The sequence below is a fragment of the Pongo abelii genome, chromosome 16, assembly GCF_028885655.2.
Source record: "Pongo abelii isolate AG06213 chromosome 16, NHGRI_mPonAbe1-v2.0_pri, whole genome shotgun sequence".
NCBI lineage: Eukaryota > Metazoa > Chordata > Mammalia > Primates > Hominidae > Pongo > Pongo abelii.
The window spans coordinates 27,909,842-27,933,898 of record NC_072001.2 but is presented as its reverse complement, the minus strand read 5'-3'; the positions used below and the strand labels follow the sequence as shown (position 1 = coordinate 27,933,898).

Here is a 24,057-nt window from a genome sequence, read left to right as displayed (position 1 = left end):
ATTCTTTATGGCTTCCTCATGATTAAAACAAGTCTTTTTATTGAAATTTTACTGAAATAATGATGAGACAATGTAATATTCTTTTCATCTACATATAAGAGTAGACATAAATTCACCTCTACCTATTTTTTTTTTTTTTTTTGAGATGGAGTCTCGCTCTGTTGCCCAGGCTAGAGTACAGTGGCGTGATCTCGGCTCATTGCAACCTCTGCCTCCCGGGTTCAAGCGATTCTCCTGCCTCAGCCTCCTGAGTAGCTGGGATTACAGGCACGTGCTACCATTCCTGGCTAATTTTTTTGTAATTTTAGTAAAGATGTGGTTTTACCATGTTGGTCAGGCTGTTCTTGAACTCCTGACTTTGTGATCTGCCCACCTCCGCCTCCCAAAGTGCTGGGATTACAGGCTTAAGCCCCCACGCCTGGCCTTCACCTCTACCTATTATAATATTTTCATGTTATTCCATTTTGTGATGTTTGTGGGTCATTTGATGAGGGTTCACAATATGAAAACTAGGCATTTTGGCCAAGATGCGTGTAAATGAATACAACTCCATGTGCCCTGATAACTGATTTCTAGATCCTGAGATTCAAGTGTCTTCCAGAGTGTCTGTATTTTATGAAAGTTCATATACAGTAAACCATGCCAATTGTTACTGATACAGCTTCCTTGAATATATAAAGCGATGATTAATGGGATGTTTTGTTTCTGCATAAGACCACTGAATTGCTTCTCCAAAGACAAGTGACCTGTATGATTTGTCCTTATTATATTTTGTGAACCAGTGTACTCAAACCTTTATAATAGGTCATTTTTTTAGTATTGTCAATATTGTTCAATTAACAAAAACCATGCATGACTCATGTACACAGGTGAGATGTAGTTCTCCCTTTGACATTTGCTCTACATCTGCCCCTTATATGATGATATGGAAGAAGAGCACTCTTTGGCCTGTTGCAACTGGGACAGTTGACAGCACCCAGGTGTCCTGTAATGGAAATGCTCTTGACACCAATGCATCCTAGCATCAGAGCTTCAGGAAGCCTTCTCAAGTGTGCATGGGGAGTACCATGTCTTTCATCAATAATGAAACCTTCTAATGTCTTGGTGAGAAATAATGCCTTAAAATTACACTCAATAGGATTATGCTGAGGTTCAGCCGGCCTAGATGAAAATGCCAGAACAGATAACAGTGACTTCTTATTTCCCTTCAAGGGGAATTTTATTTTGAACTTGAAATAACAAAATCTTTATGGGTAACTTGTTTGCCCAACTGTATCAGTGCACCTATAAATGAACAAAAAATTCTCAGCCTATGAGCTTTGTTTCAGTGATCTGTAATTTCTAGTAGTATGATATACTCAGGTCTCATTCTTTGGCTTTTTCTCTTATTGTGTGTTTCAGTAAGACATGCTGCCAAGAGATGTGCCATTCTGTTATAAAAGATCAGTGGCTTCCTTTACCGACGTGTATATTCTATCTAGAACATTGAGCTATGGAAGACTCCCACTTAAGGGAATTAGTTTTACACCTTCAGGTAATCTGAATTTCATTATGAGTTTTGCTTTATGATATAATCCTCATGACAAAATCTTTACTTTTTATCTGAACTTCATACAATTTAATATTGAAGATTTTTTAAATTCACTGTTACCTAGTCCAATATTTAATATACATTTGGCTGTAGATACATGACTAGACAAAATTTTTTTATATTATTATTGTGGGGCTCTAACAGTGTTTCACTGTTTTGAGTTACTGATGAAATTTCTGTAACTGTGAGACCATGGTAATGGAAGAGACCCTGGTAACGGAGAGGAGAATGTGAGAATCAGTATGTACTTTGCCTATGAAACTTAAACATTTAGTAATTTGATCACCAAATTGATACCCAAATTTCAGTTCCTATCATGTGTAAACCAAAAGGTACCTGAGATTTAGAAGTTTATTTAGAAGTGGATTTTGCCAAGGTTAAGGACATGCTCAGAAGAAATAAACCCAAAATCACAGAAACCATCTGGGGTCTATATCTTTCTCCAAAGATGATTTTGAGGGCTTCAGTGTTTAAAGGGGAAAAGCGGGCTGGAGGGAAAAAGGGAGGGTATGATAATCCGTATGTTCCAAGACAAAAGGAACAGGTAGGGGTATAGTCAATAATGTATTCATCTCACGCTCAGTAAATCACCACTTTACATAAGATAACGTGAACATAGAGAAGCTACCTGTGGAGATCTTTAACCTTTAATCTGCAGCTATCTGCTTAAGATCAAAAGGAAATTCTTGCATGACTCAGCTTTCAGCTTATTTTTTTTTTCTTTTGGCATTGTAAATTGGGGTCCCAAGTTTTTATTTTCCTTTCACGCATGTGACCCCACTATTTTAGAATAATGAAAGCACATGTTAGAAATGGTGACACTTATTCCTAATATGGACTTTGAAATGACTGGGTTCACAAATTTAGAATCATGGGTCTCACTGTAGGTTTTTATTTTCAATGAGTGACTGGCCTACTTGATGGAATTCTTTCAAAAAATGTTCACTTTTTACTGAAATTATGTTAAAATAATGTTGGAATATGTTCAGTCATGTTTACCGTCTCTATAGTATGACATATGATAATATCGCAGATTACTCAGTGTCAAAAGCCTGGCATATCTTGTCCTTATGATGTTGATGAGTCAATGGTCTATAGCCTTAGTAATATGTCTTTTTGTGGTAGTATGGACAATATCTGTCCACTAAGAAATAGCCTGTGTAAGCCATATACACAGGAACAATTTATGTCTGATTTTGAACTGCAGTCCCGTTCCTATGCCTATAGATAAAGACTGCTGAGAAGAGCAACCTCTGGTGTTGCCACAGAGGCAAGTGCTACCACACAGGCATGCTGCAGTGAATTTAACTGATCCTCTGTCCCTGCAACCGTTGTTTAAGGATGCTATTCTGGTAAGGGTTTACAAGACAATGTAAATATTGTATAAAGAGTATCTTCAGGAGACGTAATAATGTAAAAATCATGCTCAATAGGATTAAGCTGAGGCTCAAAATAGTGCCAATCCTTGCAAGAAGGTATGAGAAGTCATTAGATTTGGAGGGTATGGGTTATTCCATTTTGAGCTTGGTAGGAAGAAACCCTTTGGGGAATCTTACATCATTTGCCTCTATCTACTTCTAAAGGAACTTTTAAAATTCTTTTATCTTGTCTTTATTCTTAATACTCATACATTATTAGAGAGAATATCTTAGTTTATTCTTTCCTCATGGTGTGCTTCAGAATGTTCATCCAGCAAGAGGTGTGTCATTACACGGATTATATATATGAGTTCTGTCTTTCGTAATTAAAAAATTCGAAGTGGACAATTTGAATATTAAACATTGGCCTTCAAAATGATTACATTTACCTTTTCATACAAAATTAGTGAGCAATGATCTATTCTTTCCAATGAGTGATCTAATGGGGTCCTCATTAAAACTTCTTTTTTTTTTTTTTTTGCCTGAATGTATTTTGATTTAAAGATGTGACATTTAGTAATTCATTGCAATCAACTCTTTAGTGATTGCACAAATAGACAATCCTTTTCTATTATTTTATTTTTTGGGTTGCTGTGTATGGTGTTATGATGTTTGTGGATCATTGAGGCACTACTCACAACTGAAAGACTTTGGCAATTTTAGGGAATGGCTTGAGATTCAGCTATAGGTTACCCTTGATTGAAACTGAATACAATACAGGTAGTCTGAAATCTCATTTCCTTATCCTGAGTCTCACTCAGGTGTCATTAGATTCATTATAAAGAAATGCATACACTATGTATGATGCCAGTTGTTACTGATATGAAGACGATAGGAAGCTTTTATTTCTGCAGGGAAATAATCCCTTACCAGGTCGTCAAAAGACATGATACCTATGTGCTTGGCCCTTACTGTACACAGGGAATCAATGGTCTACCACAGCTTAAGCAACGGGTCATATTTGGAGTATCACACATCTCAGTCTTGTAGAAATTAGGAACAGCAATTAGGAGTCATGCACATATAAGAGATGTAATCCCACCCTTTGACTATAGCCTACTCTTGTCTTTTACAGAAAAGACTGTGGAGGAAGAAAACCCTTTACCCTGTTGTTCAGGGAGAAACTGACACCACTCAACTGCCTGGCACTGAAAATGTGGCATCCAGTCCACTTTACCACCAGTGTTTAAGGAAACCATCTCTGGTAAGCATATTTGATCTAAGTGTACATATGCATATGAGTGCCATGGCCTGGGTCAATGATGAGATGTTACCTTGAAGAGAAATGATGATGTAAAAATTAAGCTCAGTTGGATTACACTGAGGCCAAGCCTAGGTAACAATTGTGAGACAAGAAGTTTGGATTTCTTAGTTTCCTTCCATTGGGGATTTTATTTTGGGATTCTGGCAATGGAATCTTTCTGTGAAACTTGTTTTGCACACTTCTATCTATGTGCTTCTAAGTAAACTATAAATTCTGATTCTTTAAGTGCTATTTAAGTTTCCTACAATTCCTAATTTTCTTGGATATTTGGCACTAAGACCCTTACTCTTTTTCTCTCATTGGATGATTTAGTAAGTCCTACTGGCACTATTCTATTGAGTGGAGGTGAGAGGCTGCCTTTGCTGACTGAAAAATTCCAAATAGATAATTGAACTAGTGAAGACTGAGCTCTATAATAATTAGATTTATTCATTCAGACAACGTGAATATCATGATAGGGTTTTCTTCTCAATGATTGACTGACACATGTGATGCAATCCTCATGAGAAAATCCTTACTTTTTCCCTACGATTGATTGTTTTCAGGGTTGAGAAATATGATACATTGGAATTTTGCTCAATGCACTACAGTTATCGTGGTCTAAATATACAGACAAAATTTTCTGTAATGTTAGTATAATATTTTAACAGTGCTAGGATATGTTTGATCATTGATGAATCTTTATGACTGAAGGGTCCTTGCAATTGGGGTAAAAATGTGAGTTTCAATAATATGTGTTTGCCCATGAAATTTGAAATTAGATAAATTGATGAGCAATCTGGTGCCTGACTTTTCTTTCCCAAGTACGTTTGGCTTCGTTTTCATTATGATGAAAGTGTGTGCTGTGAATAATGCCAATGGTAAATAAGACCTTTATGGACACTTATATGAATGACAGTCAGGGCCATTCCTTCAGGCCACATGATTATCATTATGCATTCTTCTTCTCAATGAGTGACTAGCATACTTGACAGGATCTACAAGAGGGAAACTTTATTTTTTACTAAAATTGTATTGATATAATGTTGACAAGTTTTGTGATTATTGGTATCATCTCTAAGATGTGATACTCATTTGGTCTAAATATAGAAGTTAACATATTAACTTCTAATTTATATATGTCAGGTTGCTATGTTTTTACAATGTTTGTGGTTTATTGATGATGACTCACAACATAAAGACTATGGCATTATGGCTACAGGTTCTAATTCTGATATATACATATCCCATCATTCATTAAATTAAATACAATTATAAGTAGTATGATGTCTGTTTTCTAAAATCTGAGTTTCACTTGGCTCCAGTATGATCATTATATGATGGAGTGCAAGCAACATGTTAATGCCAATTGTTATTGATATGGCTTCCTTGAATATGTAAACAAGACTGATCAATTGAAGGTCTTATTTCTGCATTAAACTACCTGAGATATTCTCCAAATTCAAGAGACCTGTATAGTTAGTCTTTATTCTGTTTGATGAATAAATGGCCTATAGCCTATCTAAGGGATCACTTTTTCCAGTACTAATCATATCTCTTCATTAAGAAATAGCATGCATAAGCCATACATACAGGAAGTAATATCTGTCATCTTGATCTACGGTCTTATCCTCCTCCCCTTAGATAAGGATGATTGAGGAAGAGTACTCTTTGGCTTGTTGACACCAGCACAGCTGACACACCCAGATATCTGTTTGGTCTTCTGTGAACTCTCAACCAGAATTTAAGGATGCCACTCTGGTAGGTATTTTCAGACAAAGTGAATATATGATTGTGGAGTTCCATGGCTTGTTTCAACAATAAGACCTTATATTGTCTTGAGGACATGAGATGACATGAAAACTAGACTGGCTGGCCCTTATCTTTTCTGGGGTATTCTAGTTTGAGCTTAAGATAAAGAAATATATTTGGGATATAGTTTCTCTCACCTGTTTCTATTAGCTTCTAGAAGACCACTTGTCAATTCTTTCCTCCTGATTTAGTGGAAAATATTTTGTCAGTTCCTCAAAAAGTTAAAGATAAAATTACCATATAACCGAACAATTCTGCTCCAAAGTACACACTCAAAAGAATTGAATACAAATGTTCAAATGAATACATGTACGTGAATGTTCATAGCAGCACTATTCACTGGCTGGAGTTCCAGACCAGCCTGGCCAATGTGGCAAGACCCTGTCTCTACTAAAAATAGAAAAATTAGCTGGGCATGGTTGCTCACGCTTGTAATCCCAGCTACTCAGGAGGCTGAGGCACAAGAATAACTTGAACCCAGGAGGCAGAGGCTGCAGTGAGCTGAGATCACACCACTGCACTCCAGCATGGGTGACAAAGTGAGATTCTGTCTCAAAAAAAAAAAAAAGTAAAGGAAGGTATGATGACAATGTCACACAAAATAGTGAATACCAATAAAAAGATAGAAATTATTAAAAAGAACCAAATGAAAATTCTGGAGTTGAAAAGTACAATAACTAAAATTTAAAAATTTATTAGAAGGGCTCAATAGTAGATTTGAACTGGCAGAAGAAACAAGAAGTAAACGTGAAGATAGAATAGAGATTATGTTCAAAAGAACAGAAAGCATAAAGAATAAAGAAAAACAAAGAGAGTCTCAGAGAATGTGGAACATCATTAAGCATACAAGCATACACATATGGGAGTACCAGACAGGCAGGGGAGATACAAAGGATCAGAAAAAAATATTCGAAGAAATAATGGCTGAAAACTTCCCATATTTGTGGAAAACAATAACCTACATATCCAGGAAGCTCAATGAATTCCAATGAATAAATGCAAAGATTGACAAATGGAAACATCACAGTAAGATTTCTGAAAGTCAAAAACAAGAAGAAAGTCTTAAAAGCAGTGTGAGAAAAATGATTTGTTACTTAAAAGGGAACCCCAGGAAGATTAACAGCTGACTTCAGCAGAAGCAATGGAGGCCAGAAGCAAAGGGATAACATATTAAAAATGCTCAAAGAAAAAAGAACCTGTCGTCTAAGAATTCTGTACCTGGCAAAGCTGTCTTTCAAAAATGAAAGCAAAATAAAGACTTCCTCAATTAAAAAAAAAAAAGTTGGAGAATCTACTGCTCTCAAAACCCCCTTAAAAGAGTTCTCTAAATACTTAAAGAAGTTATTCAAGCTGAAAGCAAGTGAGCCTAGGTAGTTATTCAAATCAACATAAAGAAGCAAAATGCTTGTAAAGGTAATTATATAAATATAAAAGACAGTAGAAATGTAATTTTTCTCTTAAGTGATTTTAAAATAAATTCTATAAAATAATATGTATATAATGTATTTTGGGGTCTATAACATATAAAAATGTAATATATTTGCCAAAGAAGATAGGTGGATGCAAAGCAATACAGGACTAAGGAAATGACTACAGATGGTAGATTAATATTTATTATAATGTCTTTCCTGGCTTATAGCATCAATAAATGTAATATATATAATAATACCACCAAAGATGGCAAAAAGGGAATAGAGCTATATAGGTGTAACATTTCTGTATAAGACTGAAATTAAGCTAGTGTAAATTAGAAACTTATCTGGGTGAGTTACGAAATATGCAGTAAACCCTAGAGCAACCACTGAAAAAATTCAAAACATATAGTGAAAAAAATTATTAAGGAAGTTTAAATGCTACATTATAAAATAATTACTTAATGAAAAAGAAAGAAGTAAAGAGGAATAGAGGAACAAAAACACATGAGACACAGAGGAGAAGAAGAAGAATGACATAATAAACTCAACTATATCAATAATAAAATTACATGTGAATAGAGTAAATATGTAAATTAAAAGGCAGAGATTCCCAGGCTGGATAAAATCTCCAGGTTTAGTATCCCTTTGCCCCAAATAAAATCCAGCTTTTTTTTCTATGATGTATTTGATCACTGTGCTGGTTTACAAAAGATTTCTAACCTTTCTAAAATCTTTAAAATCAATGGTGAAGTGTTCTATCTCATTTCACCCATATCAGAGACTCAAATCCTGAAAAATACCAAGTTGACCTGCCCATTCTTGAGTTCTACTGAATGGTGTGTTCCCAGATCACTATGGATATTGCTGTTTACTTGAACAATTACTTTTAGTCAAGATTTGAACAATGCTTTTGATTCATACAGCGTGAGACCTAGACTTCCCTCATATTGAAATAGGGGCATTAGCATCCTGGATTCCTGCACCGGCTTTTGAACCTTATGTTTTCTGCACCCCAAGAAGGCATGTTATCTGGACATTGTCCTCTCTGTGATGGGGAAGAACAGTTTTTTCAACAAATGTTGCTAGAACAACTGGATATCTAGATACAAAAGACACTGCATTTATGTTACCAGTTTTCTGTGTCAGTCCATTTTGTTCTGATGTAACAGAATACTGCAGACTGGGTATTTGTAATGAGTGGAAATTTCTTGGCTCACATTTCTGGAGGCTGGAAAGATCAAGGGGCTGGCATATGACGAGGGCCTTCTCGCTGTGTCATCCTATGGTAGAAGGGCAAAGAGAGGGTATGGATGGGACAAATGTCTTCTTTTATAGGAACCCAACCCCGAAATAACAGCATTAATCCATTGATGAGGGCAGAGCTCTCACAGCCTAATCACCTTTTTTTTTTTTATTTTTATTTTTGAGACGGAGTCTCACTCTTTCGCCCAGGCCAGAGTGTAGTGGTGCTATCTCGGCTCACTGCGAGTTCCGCCTCCCAGGTTCACGCCATTCTCCTCCCTCAGCCTCCTGAGTAGCTGGGACTATAGGCGCCCACCACGGCGCCTGGCTAATTTTTTTTATTTTTAGTAGAGACGGGGTTTCACCATGTTAGCCAGGATGGTCTCGATCTCCTGACCTTGCGATCCTCCCGCCTTGGCCTCCCAAAGCGCTGGGATCACAGGCGTGAGCCACCGCGCCCGGCCGCCTAATCACCTTTTAAATGTTGCTTTATTAAACACTGTTGCATTGAGGGTTACGTTTCCAACACAGGCTTTTGAAATGAAATGAAAAATTTGACCATTCCCAATTATAGTTTGAAATTTCAATGCTCCTTTCTTAGTACGTGATTGAACATGGATAAGATAATCAGTAACGGTGGATGTAAGAACACTATTAACCAACTTGACTCCACTGTCATATGTAGAACACAACACCCAACAATAGCAGAATGCACATTATGTTCAAGTGCTCATAAAGCATTATTTTGTATATATGTGTTTTCTCCCTTTTTTGATAAAGTTAGCTAGTAGAGTGCCTATGTAGTTAATATTTTTTAAAAACCACAGGCTTCTCAATTATTAATTACTGCTATGGTTTTTAAAATATTATCTTCATTAATTTCTGCTTTGATCCTTATTCCTTTCTTTCTTGTACTTTATTTTTGCTCTTTTTTAGTGTTTTAAGATGAAAATTGAATTGTTTCGTTCATCTACCTTTTCACTTTTAAAAATAACAAAAACATTTAGTGCAATGAATTTTCCTCTAGAACTGCCTTTAAATGCATATTACAGATTCTCATATGTTGTATATTTTAAAATAATATGTAAATATATATTTGCATAGAAAAACATATTTACATACAAAATATGTATTTACATATTTAAACATATGTATTTTCTGTTTATATTTTTCCTTTTACTCAGGAGTTAAGAGGATATTTTTAAAATTTCTTGGTGAAAGAGCCTTTATGTTATTGTTAGTAAAGTCTATTTTTTTGCACTGTGATCAGATAGTGCAGTTTTTAATATTTCTTGAGTTACTAATTTTTCTCTCCAACCTAATATATAATCAGTTTTTTGTGACTATGCCATGGGCACTTAAGAACAATACATATCTTCTATTATCTGTCAAGTTGAATATGTAGCCATAAAATCTACCTTATTTTTATGTTGCTATTTTTGCCCACTTGATCTGTCTTTTTCTGATAATGGTGTATTATAGTTTTCTATTATGGGATCATCTACGTCTTGTCTCCTTACATCTCATACATCTCATGTAGTTTTTTATTCATAAAGGTGGTTATTATGTTATTTGGTATATAAGTCTCCATAAGGGTCAAATCTTCATGTGTATTATATCTTTTAGCATAAAAAACGTGGCCTTCTTTGTCTTGGTTAACATGGTGGGACTTGAATACATTGTGTGATATAAGAATCACTACTCTTGCATGCGATTGGCATGAAAAAGAAAAAAAGATTACTCCTATCTCTTTTTGTTTTCATGTGCCTGATATACTTTCGCCCATCCCTTTATTTTCAGTCTTTTAGAATCCGTTTGTTTTAGATGCATCTCTCATAGAAAACATATTATGTTTTATTTTGTGAGCCTGCTGAAAACATTTTTCTTCTAGTAGGTGTGTGGAGTCCACTCACGTGTGTGTGTGTGTGTAGCTATGACTGATATTTATTGTGTTTGTATTTTCTTTATATTTGCTACGCTCTTTTGTCACGGTGTAGTCTTTGCTTGCCTATTTATTTATTCATACTTAGGAGAGTTTTTGTTTTTGTTGGAGTGTTTACTTTTGTACCTCTCTTAATTCTGTTAGTTCTATGTTTTCCTAGTTTATCTTTTACTTCTGATTTATCAGTTTGGGGTATGTTCTTCAACACTCCCCTATTGCTCATGCAACATGCTTTTGGTTTTCCTCCTCCTGTGTTTAGTTGTCTTATTTCTACTTTGTCACAATATAGTGACATTGTATGCTAGTCTTCTACCCTGGATAGGGAATATACACACCTGTCAGGTGGAAGGAGTATCATGTTGTATGCTGCTGTCAAATAGATCCTAACATACTTTAATAATCTTTTAAATGATATAATCCAAGTTCACAGTTAACTCCTGACTTTTTATTTCTATCATATTCAGTAGATATATCAGCATTGGCAGCCATCCCACTGCAATATCACTTCACATTCTGCTTAGACCAAAGGGTTCTGAGGAGCTTCTGGAGCTGTCATGAAAGCCAGTTTCACTAAAGTCAAGTCAGACATCCGCCTGTGCTGTTTTCTGCTATAAGCTGAATGCAGGAGATACACTGTTAGGAGCATCAGTGTGGTGTGAGGAATGTTTACTTATTGGTAGTAGACTTGTCTGGATCAAGGATAAGCACAAGTATCTGAGATGCTGAGGTGTGGCTGAATGCATGGCCATCTGTTCTATTGCAACAGGATAAATAACACATTCAGAGCAGGCCCGACTGGTGAACTCCTCAATTATCTCACAATACCACTATCATGTGTCTTTCATTTTTTACATCACAGTGTATTTTCATAAAATCTTTATTGGTAGACCACAACTTTAGCATTTCCCATTCAAGATACAACTATTGTGTCACTTGGATAGCTTGGTAGAGAGGAAATTGGCTATTTTCAGAGTAAAGAATTCAAGGAGGAAATAAATTTATAAATGAAATGACAAAGGTGATGAGATCAAGCAATGCTGATGTTTGTAGCAAGGACTAGAGGGCTGAGATGCCTGTATTATAAGAAATTATAATGGAACCAATCTTGTGCTGTATTTTTTATTAATTTGGAGCATTCTCTGATCTGATTTATTTTCTATGTGATATTTTGCTGCAGGTTAAAAGCTGAAACAACTTCAAGGAAACTTCAGGGAAAAGAGGTGAGCAGCCACTTTGGTACTTTTGAAATTCTTTGTGTGTTCTGTGGGCAGCGATGTCAGAACGTCAAAGACTGTGAGTTCATTATTTCAGAGGCTTAAAGGAGATTATTCTTTTGGTAGATATATTTCCCCATGGGTGTGCCTACCTTGTTCAAGGATTCCTTATTATTGTTTCTTCTCTTTGTTTAAATCTCTTTTTGAAATGACGTAAACAACTGTGGCGAATCATTGACATATTTCCTTTTTTCACTGTTCATGTTGGGTGAAAATAATCTTGTAGTGAAATTCACATGTTCTAAATATTGTTTTTTTAAATCTTTATCTGGCACATTCATAACATAGATATTTCTATACATATTAGTACTGTAATCATACCATATATTATTCTGTTACCCCACTTACTCCTTAAACTTTTAGTTGATTAAAGAGTTTTTATAAAGTTCCCCAATAGATTTTTTTTTTTTTTTGAGACATAGTCTCACTCTGTTGCCCAGGCTGGAGTGCAGTGGCGTGATTTTGGCTCACTGTGACCTCCCCATCCTGGGTTCAAGCAATTCTCCTGCCTCAGCCTCCCGAGTAGCTGGGATTACAGGTGCCTACCACCACGCCCAGCTAATTTTTGTATTTTCAGTAGTGACAGGGTTTCACCATCTTGGCCAGGCTGGTCTTGAACTCCTGACTTCGTGATCCACCTGCCTTGGCCTCTCAAAGTGCTGGGATTACAGGCTTGAGCCACCGCACCCAGCCAGATTTTAATCTAATTTTATTAGAACAATTCAGTCATATGTTTTTTCATGCTATGTATATGAGAGTTCCATTATTCAGATACTAAACAAATGTCTACTGTACATTTACCGTTCTCACTGATGATGCATTAGATAACCATGCACAAAATAAGCCTGGCTGGGGAAATGCTTATTTGTTGGGAGGGTGCATGTTTGGATCGATGATGAGAATAATTGTCTGAGGATGCTGAGGGACTCATTCCAGATGTCAATCTGAGGTCCAGATGTGCGGCCCTCCAGTAGGACAAATAAGACTCTCAGAGCCTGGCTCTATTTGGGAATCCCTCAGTGACAACATAGTACCCCTGTGAGCATGCCTTTTCTATCTGTCCAAAGAGGGCAGTAGCATCCTGTCTTATGAGTCAGTATGCAGTTTAGTATGCTTAGTGACCCAAGACTTGCTTTAATTGTAGATAGATACTTTTATATATAGGAAATATTTCTTAAATAACAAATGAAAAACTTTAGAAGATTGAATTAAGGGTCAAGCAACTGTGATATGTCTGAAAATCTCATTAGTGTTGTGCTGAAAGAAGGAAATATGGCATGCCTCTATTAAATAATGACAGTGGAACCAAGTTTAGTGCTTCGTTATTTTTACTGTGGAGTATTTTCTAAGATTATTTTTGCTTTTTTTTCTTTCATGTTTTGCTGAGATAGAAGGCCTGGAATCTGATCCTCCACTTCAGAGAACAGGGGTGAGTAGCTAAACCATTATCTTTTGAAATTCATATGTCATGTGCTCTTTGCTAGGTCTTTAGGTCATTTTGTACATCTTTTCAGAAGCTTATTGGAGGACATTTTCATGATACGTGCTTTTCCTCATTGAGACCCTTACCATGTCACCTACACTATTGAATCCTTATCATTTCTCTTTTAACTCTCTTCTGCTTTTATGGAAAAATGTAGAATTTAAGAGAATTTTTGGCAATTTCATATTGGAGCAGAATGTATTGTAGTGAAATCCAGGTGTGCCAAAATATTAACAGATTTTCCTCATCTGTTTCATTATTGGGGTTTCAGAATAGAGACTCCATGGTTCATAATATCTTTGTGGTCATACTACATTATATTTCTGCTTCTAATTTAATTATTAAATATTGACTTGAATTAGTCTTTTTCTCATTGTTGCAACAAGGTAAGTTATATAGGAAATTTTCTTCTCTTGATGGCATGTCTGAGATAATCACAGATATAAGACACCTGGCTGGTTTCTAGAATGCATGTAATTTTTATTTCTTGATTTGTGTGTTGAGTATTTGCTGTGTTTGCATCATGCAAATACATTGAGCTTTACAATTTTAGTGTATGCACTTTTCTACATGTATATCATTCTTCGATAGAAAGTAAAAAACACTTATCAAACTAGTCAAAATATTGGTTAATACATAAAAAAAGTCTCAAGTAGATTGTGTATTACATGGTGCTTATTGATTGATGCCCTCATAATAGATCAAGTGGGTTCTCTCTTTAGCACAGGGCTTTTTAGCAAATCATGTCATGAGTAGTTACTCAAGTATTTTTATTTGAACACATTTATATTTTTTCTATGCATATTCTTAAATTCTCTTATACTTTTTTCTTTGTTATAAAAACATGCTGAACAATCTCAAGTCTTAAAGATTGCAGTATTGTCCCCACATATTCATGTATTTTGGTACTCAATTCTTTATACTTTCTTTGACAGATCACTTGAACTGGCACATGTCTCTTGTTTTGCAGAGAGGGAATTAATGTGATACCTTCATGCTTTTCTATTCTGTGTGCTACATAATTGAATATACAAGCAAATATAGTTGTTAAGATTTAGTGTGATTATTTCTACACCACATGCAAAGAAGTTTCTCATAGATCTTAATAGAGGCCCACATGTATTGTACAGTTTAGAATTTGGGGAAATATTGATGAAGTTGGGTAAAGTATAAAGCCAAAAGTCAGAACAGTGAACTTCTTGCTTAAGGATTTCCTTGGAGATTACTTAGTCAATACACAACTGATAAATTTAAGTGCTTTTCACCTTTTGAGTTCTCGACATACTAAAGCTAAAATGTGTTTCAACTTTTAATCCTGCTTCCCTGATTTTCCCTTTTTTAGTTTAAGATCAAAGAGCTCCAGCCATAAATTATTGCCAAGAGTAACCACTTCATTTTAAGAAAGCTTAACAATATAGAAGAATATAAAATTATTTATGACAGATGTATTTTTAACCTTTTCCCCATGCTTTCCAGAGGAAATATGTTTAATCATCTGCCCTATATTAGGGAAAAACTTTCTATGCTAATACAAGTATCTATCAATCCATTTATCTTTCTATATAAGATGTATTGATCATAACCAATTAATTTTATTGCAAATGAGCTTTAGATTTGACATTTTGGTAGTAATATATGTTGTACAATCTCCTGAGGTCCTATAGGTCTTGAAGTCTCTATGTCAAAAACTATAGATGTGCCAGTGTCCTCAGTGAATGTGAAGGACACCACATTTTCCTTAGCCAATTCTTGTTTTCAGAATAATGGTTATCAACATTTTGCTACTGCAAGATACCATACATTTATAATCAGAATATGCCAGTTTGTATGCACTCATCCCTCTGTTTCTGTAGAGCATTCCTAGAATGAGTAATGCTGGAAAATTAGGTCCATGTGATTTCTTTAATGAGTTATAGTCAAATCATGAAATATTCAGGCTACCATTATTTCAGTAATGTATTAGAATGTCAAGGTAAAGTTATCTACATTGTATATATACACACACCATAGATATAATTTATACAACATCTATATTTATACAACAGATATATATTTATTTATATATTTATACAACATAAAATACATTTTATTATTTAAACATAAAATATATTTTATTATTTAATATAGATTCTTAAGTGATAAATATGTTTAACATTATTAAAAAGGTTAAAATAGGTTATAGTTAATACAGTGAAAATTGGCAGTCCTTTTACAAAACATATGCCATAACTATAGCATTTATCACTGACAGTCATACCAGGATAGTCTTTTATTTCCAATCACTTAAATATTCCTAATTGCAAAAGAAATTTGAAGACTAAAATTCAGAAGTTTTGAAGGAGCCATTGCCTGTGTAAACTATACAGGTTTCAGTTTTATTTATAATAATTATGAGGCCAGGCGCAGTGGCTCACACCTGTAATCCCAACACTTTGGGAGGCCGAGTGGGTGGATCACGAGGTCAGGAGATCGAGACCATCCTGGCTAACACGGTGAAACCCCATCTCTACTAAAAATACAAAAAATTAGCCGGGCGTGGTGGCGGGTGCCTGTAGTCCCAGCTACACAGGAGGCTGAGGCAGGAGAATGGCATGAACCCGGGAGGCGGAGCTTGCAGTGAGCCGAGATTGCGCCACTGCACTCCAGCCTGGGAGACAGTGCGAGACTCCGTCTCAAAAAAAAAATTATGTATATAGTTATGAATTAATACTTAATAAATTAATAACTTGTGATAGGCAATGCAAAGATGACAGTGAAAGGACAAAATTGATTAGATTGATAAAGTCCTGTTAGCATGAAGAAATTGACCAGGATACCATCCACACTATAAAGTTAGAGAAATTTATCAGGACAATTCTCTAAAATACTCTTCTCAATTTTAACATTGTAACAGGAATTTTTAAAATTTTGGTATTATGTGTGTTTCCTTCCAGATAATTTGAACAGATTCATATTTGGTATTTTTTAAAGCCATATCTTTGTCCTTAGTGCTGGCAATGTATTCTTGAGAATGAACAAATAAGAGATATGTAAAAGCATAAGTGAAGGTGTCAGGTTGAAGTAGTCAATCAATTATACAGAACACAAAGAATTTTATCTTGTATAATGTTTATATAGCTTTATAGAAGTGTACTGAAAGGCCTATAAAACATGGACATTATTATCTCATTGAAAGGTCCAATACGTACTGAAATACATGCTTTTATTTTGAACCAACCACCCTATAAACGTTGTATGGCTTATTTAGATGAGAGCCCAGGTTGTGTGTGTGTGTGTATGTGTGTGTGTGTGTGTGTGTGTGTTGAGTGTGAACTTGACAGGGAAGCAAGAACATCAAGTTGCCAATGCACTCTGTCTACGGTTAGAATCATGCTGAAAACATGGCTCCCCCAGTTCTGGAATGAGCCCACAGATCAAGCATTCCCAGAAGACATAGCAGGCTCAAATCCCTGTGTACACAATATTTTATGATTATCTTATGTCAGTACTTTCAAAGTATAGAGTTTGTGTGAAAACAAATCCAATGTCATTTTTCTTGGCTAGCCTATATGTGTGGTAAATCCATTATTTATTTACTTGCTTCCTGAAAATTACAATCAGATTAAGAAACTGCAGCAAAGTGGGTATGATGAGATAGAGATTGAAGTGTAAGCTTATGTTAATGATGCCCTTGGTTTGGATAAACACATCTAAGAGAAAAATGGAAAAACACACATGGCAGGGAAGCCTTGGTGGAGCCAAAATATAGGATTGTATGTAGTAATGCAATCAATAGATGGGCATTTGGCAGTAATATTATTTTTCAGATATGGATAAAAATTGCTTAGGAGAGTAAAGAGACACAAAGTTGAAAGCAGGTTTATAGTAGGTGTTGTTTTAGTGTTGATCCCTTTTTGCTCCAATAATCAAAGTGATAAATATTGAAAATTGATTCATGCAGCATTATTTACTCCATTCTAATTTTTATATATGTCAACAGTGCAATCTCCCAAACTGCAGTATCCCCTTCAGGAGAAGTGACTGTGCTGAAGTTTATAAGGTTGACATATTGCCAGCTTCAATAATGTAAAGCTGAAGTGTATACTGAATTCTTAATGCAAATAACAACTCTATTGGAAAGTAACCCAGTTATAGAAGTGCTAATTTGTCAGGAGCTGCCTTACCAAGATCATGATGAGTACAGTTATCTCAGGATTCTGAAAGATTGTTTTCAGATTTCAACTAGTCTAGCTGAATGTTCCTTAATAGAAAGAGAGGACTTTTAGAATTGGTTCAATATGATGACCTCCTGAATTATCTCACATAGGCCGTATGTACATGCCTTTCTTTTCTCTCAGAAAATGGCACTATCATAATAGCTTTCTTAAGCAGACTTCACTTTAGGGTTTTACATTAAGGGAGGGGTCTGGTGTTTCATTTATTTTGAACTATTTGTTGTTGATTGTGTACAGTACTTGAGTAAAAAATTGAATATAGAAACATCTAGAATAAATTTTTTAAATGATCAGTGTTTATAAAGTGAATTATTAGTGTCAATAATGTTGGGAAAGTTTTAAGAGAATACAGGAAACTTGAACATTACACAATTACAATGGGACCAAATTGTGGGGTCTCATTATAGTTAATATTTATGTATTTTTTTCCAATTGATTTGTGTGCTTTTTTTCTGCATGTTTTTGGCAGATAGAATGGCTATAACAAGTAACAGCATGTCAGGTAATAAAAATAAGCAGAACCCTATTCCTTTAAAAATCTTCATTGATGGGAAGGCCATAAAATAAGTCTTAATACATTTAAAGAATTAAATTCATGTAAACCGTGTTAATTTAATTCCACAATGATATTGAATTAGAAATAAGAGGAATATCTCTCGAACATCTCCTAAATGTTTGGAAATTTAAATTAGCATTTCTGACCTATTTATTGGTTAAAAAAGATACAAAGAAAGGAAAATTGAAAAGTCTTTTGAACTGAATGAAAATAAAAATAAAAATATAGAATCTAAAACTTTATGGGATACTGATAAAACAGGATATAGGGAATAATTTATAGCACTGAAATACCTATATTAGAAAAGAAAAAAGGTTTTAAATCAGTAAATTTGTATTTTACCTTAAGAAACTTAGAAAAGAACAAATTAACCCAGACTTAAGTAAAATAAAGGCACTAATAAAGATAAGAGCAGAAATCAATGAAATCTAAAACAACAAAACACAGAGAAAAATTGAGAAAATGTAAAAATAGCCCAGTGAGAAGATATTGATAAACTTGTAACCAGACCAATTCAAGAAAAAAAGTCAAAACACAAATACCAATATTTGAAAATGTAAGAGGGCAAATCATTACAGATTCTATGAATACTAAAATGATAATAAGGAAAAATTATTTAAAAGGGGCATGTCAGCCAGGCATGGTGGCTTACCCCTGTAATCCCAGCACTTTGGCAGGCCGAGTTGGGAGGATTGCTAGAGCTCAGGCATTCGAGACCAGCCTGGGCAACATGTTGAAACCTTGTCTACACAAAAAGTACAAAAATTAGCTGGGTGTGGTGTTGCACACTTGTAGTCCCAGTCACTTGGGAGGCTGAGGCGAGAGGATCACTTGAGCCCAGGAGGTTGAGGCTGCAGTGAGCCATGTTTGTACCACTGCCCTCCAGCCTGGGTGACAAAGCAAGACCCTATGTAAAAAAAAAAAAATGTATGCCAACATTTTTCGATAACTTAAATGAAATGGAAAAATTCCTTGAAAGACACAAACTACAAAAACTCAGTGAACAAGTAAATAACCTGAATAGCCCTGTATCAAGTAAATTGAATTTGTAGTTAAAAGCCTTCCAACAGAGAAAACTTCAGGCACCTATAGCTTCATATGAAATGAAAAAAAAAAATACCAATCCTCTACAAGATTCCAGAACATTTAAAAGAAGGGAATATTTCCCAACTTATTCCATTTGGACAGCAATACCCAGGTAAGAAAAAGAGACACAGAAATTTAAAAAGAAGAATATACATTATTCCTTATGAACATAAATGCAAAGAAATCTAATCAAAATTTTGGCAAATGAAATGTAGAAATATTTTATGACCAAGTGAGAGTTACCCAAAGAATTTAAGGTTGGTTTTATATGTAAAGATCAACCAATATAGGAAAATCACTTCTGGAAAGTCAGATTAAGAAACTCCAGAAATCTACTCCTCCATAAAACCAATAACAGCCTTGACAGAAATAGTTGAAATTAATTTTCCAAAACTTTGGAAATTAACCAAAGGCTTACAAAATTCCAGAGAACATTAATTCAAGAAAAATGGCTGAATCAGTAAGAACAGCCAGCTTTGTGGCATTTTAATATGCCCCCTTCCCATGCTTTTCTCCCTAGTACTGTGGTAGTCTTAAAAATTAGCAGGATAGCAACCACTGGAGAAGAAAGGTTTGGAAATTTCCCAAAAAGTTACATCCCCATAGAATTATCACTATTTGACCTCTAAAGCCAAATCTATAAGATTTATATTCATTTGGACTGACTCAGAGCTCACTCAGTAAGGAAATCTCAATTTCAAGGTATTGGTCAAAAAGAATCCACGGCAATTGTTGACTCTCACAACTGCCTGAAGTGTTGGTAACAGTTGGGATAAACAAGAAGCTGATCGAAAACTGCAAACTAAAATCTTGGGAATGAGATATCTAGAGGATGCTTCAAAAAGCTCTGATACATTCCTGTTTATCTAGAAAGCTACATGCAGGCTGGGTGTGGTGGCTCACACCTGTAATCCCAGAACTTTGGGAGGCTGAGGTGTGCGGATCATGAGGTCAGGAGTTTGAGGCCAGCCTGACCAACATGGTGAAACCCCGTCTCTACTAAAAATACAAAAATTAGCCAGGCATGGTGGCGTGCATCTGTAATCCTAGCTACTCAGGAGGCTGAGACAGGAGAATCGCTTAAACCCAGGAGGTGGAGGTTGCAGTGAGCCAAGATCGTGCCACTGCACTCCAGCCTGGGCGACAGAGCAAGGCTCTGTCTCAAAAAAAAAAAAAAAAAAAGCCACATGCATGTAATTGTTTACCTCTGGCTTTCCTTTTATGCTCCGGGCAAGCTAAGGAAGAGTTGTGAACTACCTAAGTGCTGAATGGGAACCATAACACACACACACACACACACTCACAGCACCTTAGTAAAGGGTGAGAGGCATGTTAGTTAGAAGCACTAAAGGAAATCTCTTTCTAGTCATTATCTGTGCACTAACCTAACTGAGCAGAGACTTCAGTATCCACATACTACAGGGCATATAAACTTTACAGAATTAGTCCAGGAAAATCATATCTAAAAAAAAAAAACAGAACAGTAACAAAAATAAACTCTGGGAAAGGGGAGAATATGATTTAAAGAGTTGCCACATTACACATAATATGTCTAGTGTTCAACAAAAAATTATGAGACATGCAAAGAAACAGAAAAATATGGCACAAAGAGGATGAGATGAAGTCAGTGAAACTATCCTCGAGGAAGACCAGATGTTGGTCTTACTAGACACCGACATTGAACCAGCTATTAAAAATACATACACAGAACTAAAGAAAAACATGTCAAAAGGGTTAAAGAAAGGTATAAAAATAGTGTCTTACCAAATATAGACTGCCAATAAAGAGATAGAATTGTAAGAAAAGACAACATGAAAAAATATAAAGCAAAAAAATTAGACAATTGAAACAAGAGGGCTTCTATTCACAGATTTGAGCAGGCAGAAGAAAGAATCAGTGAACTGGAAGATATGTCAATTGAGATTATCCAGTCTGAGCAACAAAGGTGGAAAAAATGAAGAAAACTGAGCAACAAAGAACTGTAGGACAGCATCTCTCATACCAATGGATGCATAAACTGGAGCCCTAGAAGGATGAAAAAAGGAGAAGGAAAGAAAACTTCCCAAATTTTAAGAAAAACATTAATTTATATACCCGAGATGACCAATAAAATCCAAGTAAGATAATCTCAAAGAGATCAACACCTATACGCATCACGGTCAACATGTCAAAAGACAAACATAAGGAGAGAATTCTTGAAGATAGTAAGAAAAAAATTATTCATAACATACACACCATCCTCAATAAGTCTGACAATTGACTTCTCACCATAAACCATGCAGGCTAAAAAGGCAATGTACATAACCAAAGTGATGAAATAAAAACCTTCAACCAATCATTCTAGATCTAACAAAACTATTGTTCAAAAAGAAGAAATGAAGACATTCCTAAACAAAATCTCAGAGAAATTTTCTCTATAAGACTTGTCCTAATAGAAATGCTAAAGGAACTCCTTCAGTCTGAAATAGAAAGGCACTGGAGAGTAAATCAAATCCACGAGAAGAAATAAAGAGAACCAGTAAAAGTAACTACATGTGTAAGTTTAAAACAAAGTATAAATTTATTTTGTTTGTAACATTTGTCTTTTCCTATTTGATTTAAAATATAATCTCAATTATAAACTCGTGTTGATGGTATTATATAAAGATGTAATTTTGGGTTACAGCACCAAAATGGCAGAATAGGAATTTTCTGTAGGTGTTTCCCACATAAGTATCAATTTTGACAACCATCCATGGGCAAGAGTACCTTGTGGGAGTTCAGGAGTTGACAGTAAAAGTTCAGCACACCAGAGCAGTAAAGAAATCTAAGAATAGATTCATTGGAAAGGGTATAAACAGTTTCACTTTACCTGCATCACCCTCCCCCAAAAGTGGCACAGCTCAGTAACAAGAGCCCATTATTTCTTCCACAGAGGAAAACAAGAGTATAATAAGTAAGTGTCCAGTTTCTCAAGACATACAGAACCCTGTCCAAGAGATCCACTTTATTTTCATCTCACCCAGAATACTGAGGTGATTAGCAAGGTGGAGTGGTTGGGAGAGGGTAAAAGCAGGAAAGAGAGATGGGGACTCACAGCAGCCCACGCTTGAAACTGCCATAGATCCTACCAGTTACTTCACGGACTCCATCAGGAGCCCACCTATAAGCCACTTGGGATGCATCACTCCCATCTTGCCAACAAAACCCCAAATGCTCCAAATGCCTCACCCACTCTTTGGCTGGCTCCCAAGTGCGCTCCTGTGAAAAGCAAGTGAGTATCTCTGCAGATGGCTTGAAAGCACATGTTGACAGCTGGCTCCACTCTGTAGAACTGGAAAAAAGCTCACATACATGAGAATTTCAGGATACTACCCTAAAAAAAAAAATGAGACTTCAGCATCTGGCCTGGCTTTATGCAACCTAGAGAAGGTGATATGATTTGGCTCTGTGTCCCCACCCAAATCTCATGTCAAATTGTAATCCCCACGTGTTGGAGGAGGGACCTGGTGGGAGGTGATGGAATCATGGGGGTGGACTTCCGTCTTGCTGTTCTTGTGATAGAATTGTTATGAGATCCAGTTGTTTGAAAGTATGTAGCATGTCCCCCTTCACTCTCTTTCACTCCTGCTCCACCTTGGTAAGACTTGCTTGCTACCCCTTTGCCTTCTGCCATGATTGTAAGTTTCCTGAGGCCTCCCACCCATGCTTCCTGTATGGCCTGCAGAACTGAACTGTGAGCCAATTAAACCTCTTTTCTTCATAAATTATCCAGTCTTAAGTAGTTCTTTATAGCAGTGTGAGAATGGACTAATACAGAAGGCATACAACCTTAAGAATTTGCCCCCTTCAGGGAACGAGATGTATAGAGCAGGTTCATCCATAGAAAATGTCTGAGAGAACCTCAAAATCCCTAACCTGACTAACTGATGAAAGTGTTTCTCTCCTAAGGCCAGTCAGTAAAGACCAGAGGGGGTGACTGTTTCTTTAAATGCAAAGGCAGCAGCACAATAATTCAAGAAACATGAAAAATCAAGAAAACATGACACCACCCGAAGAACACAATCATTTTCCAATAACCAACTCCCCAAAAATGGAGATGTACAAATTGGTTTATAATGAATTCAGAACAATTACATTAAGGAAGCTCAGCAAACTAAAAGGAACACCAATAGACTACTCTGTGAAATCAGGCAAACAATTCATGAACAAAACTAGAAATTCAAAAAAGAGAAAAATTATCTTAAAAGAAAACCCAGAAATTATAGAGCTAAAGAATACAATGCATGAAATGAAGGAGCATATCAACAGCAAAGTTGATCAAGCAGAAGAAAAAAAATCTGTGAACCTGAAGACTGGCTATTTGAAATTATTCATCAGAGGATAAAAAAAAAAGAATGAAAAGAAATAAAGCCTACAGGATGTATAAAACACCATCAAGAGAACTAATATAAGGATTATTGGAGTCATAAAGGAGAAGAGAGAAAAGGGTAGAAAACTTATTTAAGAAATAATGGCTGAAAACTCTCCAAATCTAGGAAAAGATATGAGCATCCAGGTATATGAAGCTCAAAGATCCCCATAAAGGATACATTCCAAAAAGACTTCACCAAAACACATTATAATCAAACTATCAAAAGCAAAATCAAGACGATGAATAAACCACCAATCACTAAGAGGGAGACAGGATTCTTATGTTGTGATTATTATTTACATATAATTTCAGTAAATGTTATTGGAAAATGTATAATGTTTTAAAAAAAGAAATTTGAAAGCACCAAAAGAAAAGAGACTCATCACAT

At 35.6% G+C, this 24,057-nt stretch overlaps 4 non-coding genes and 1 pseudogene across 4 annotated transcripts; all 5 read left to right on the top strand.

Moving 5' to 3' along the window:
- Positions 1-1,074: 1,074 nt before the first annotated feature.
- LOC112129225 (small nucleolar RNA SNORD115) lies at positions 1,075-1,154 on the top strand. The gene has a single exon (XR_002911640.1). It is a non-coding gene; the product is annotated as a small nucleolar RNA SNORD115 (small nucleolar RNA).
- A 1,801-nt stretch (positions 1,155-2,955) lies between these two features.
- LOC112129226 (small nucleolar RNA SNORD115) lies at positions 2,956-3,040 on the top strand. Its single transcript, XR_002911641.1, has one exon. It is a non-coding gene; the product is annotated as a small nucleolar RNA SNORD115 (small nucleolar RNA).
- Positions 3,041-4,262: 1,222 nt separating this feature from the next.
- Positions 4,263-4,338, top strand: LOC112129222 (small nucleolar RNA SNORD115; annotated as a pseudogene).
- Positions 4,339-12,823: 8,485 nt separating this feature from the next.
- On the top strand, positions 12,824-12,890 carry LOC112129301 (small nucleolar RNA SNORD109A). The gene has a single exon (XR_002911706.1). It is a non-coding gene; the product is annotated as a small nucleolar RNA SNORD109A (small nucleolar RNA).
- A 4,695-nt stretch (positions 12,891-17,585) lies between these two features.
- On the top strand, positions 17,586-17,648 carry LOC112129303 (small nucleolar RNA SNORD109A). The gene has a single exon (XR_010137489.1). It is a non-coding gene; the product is annotated as a small nucleolar RNA SNORD109A (small nucleolar RNA).
- The last annotated feature ends 6,409 nt before the right edge of the window (positions 17,649-24,057 follow it).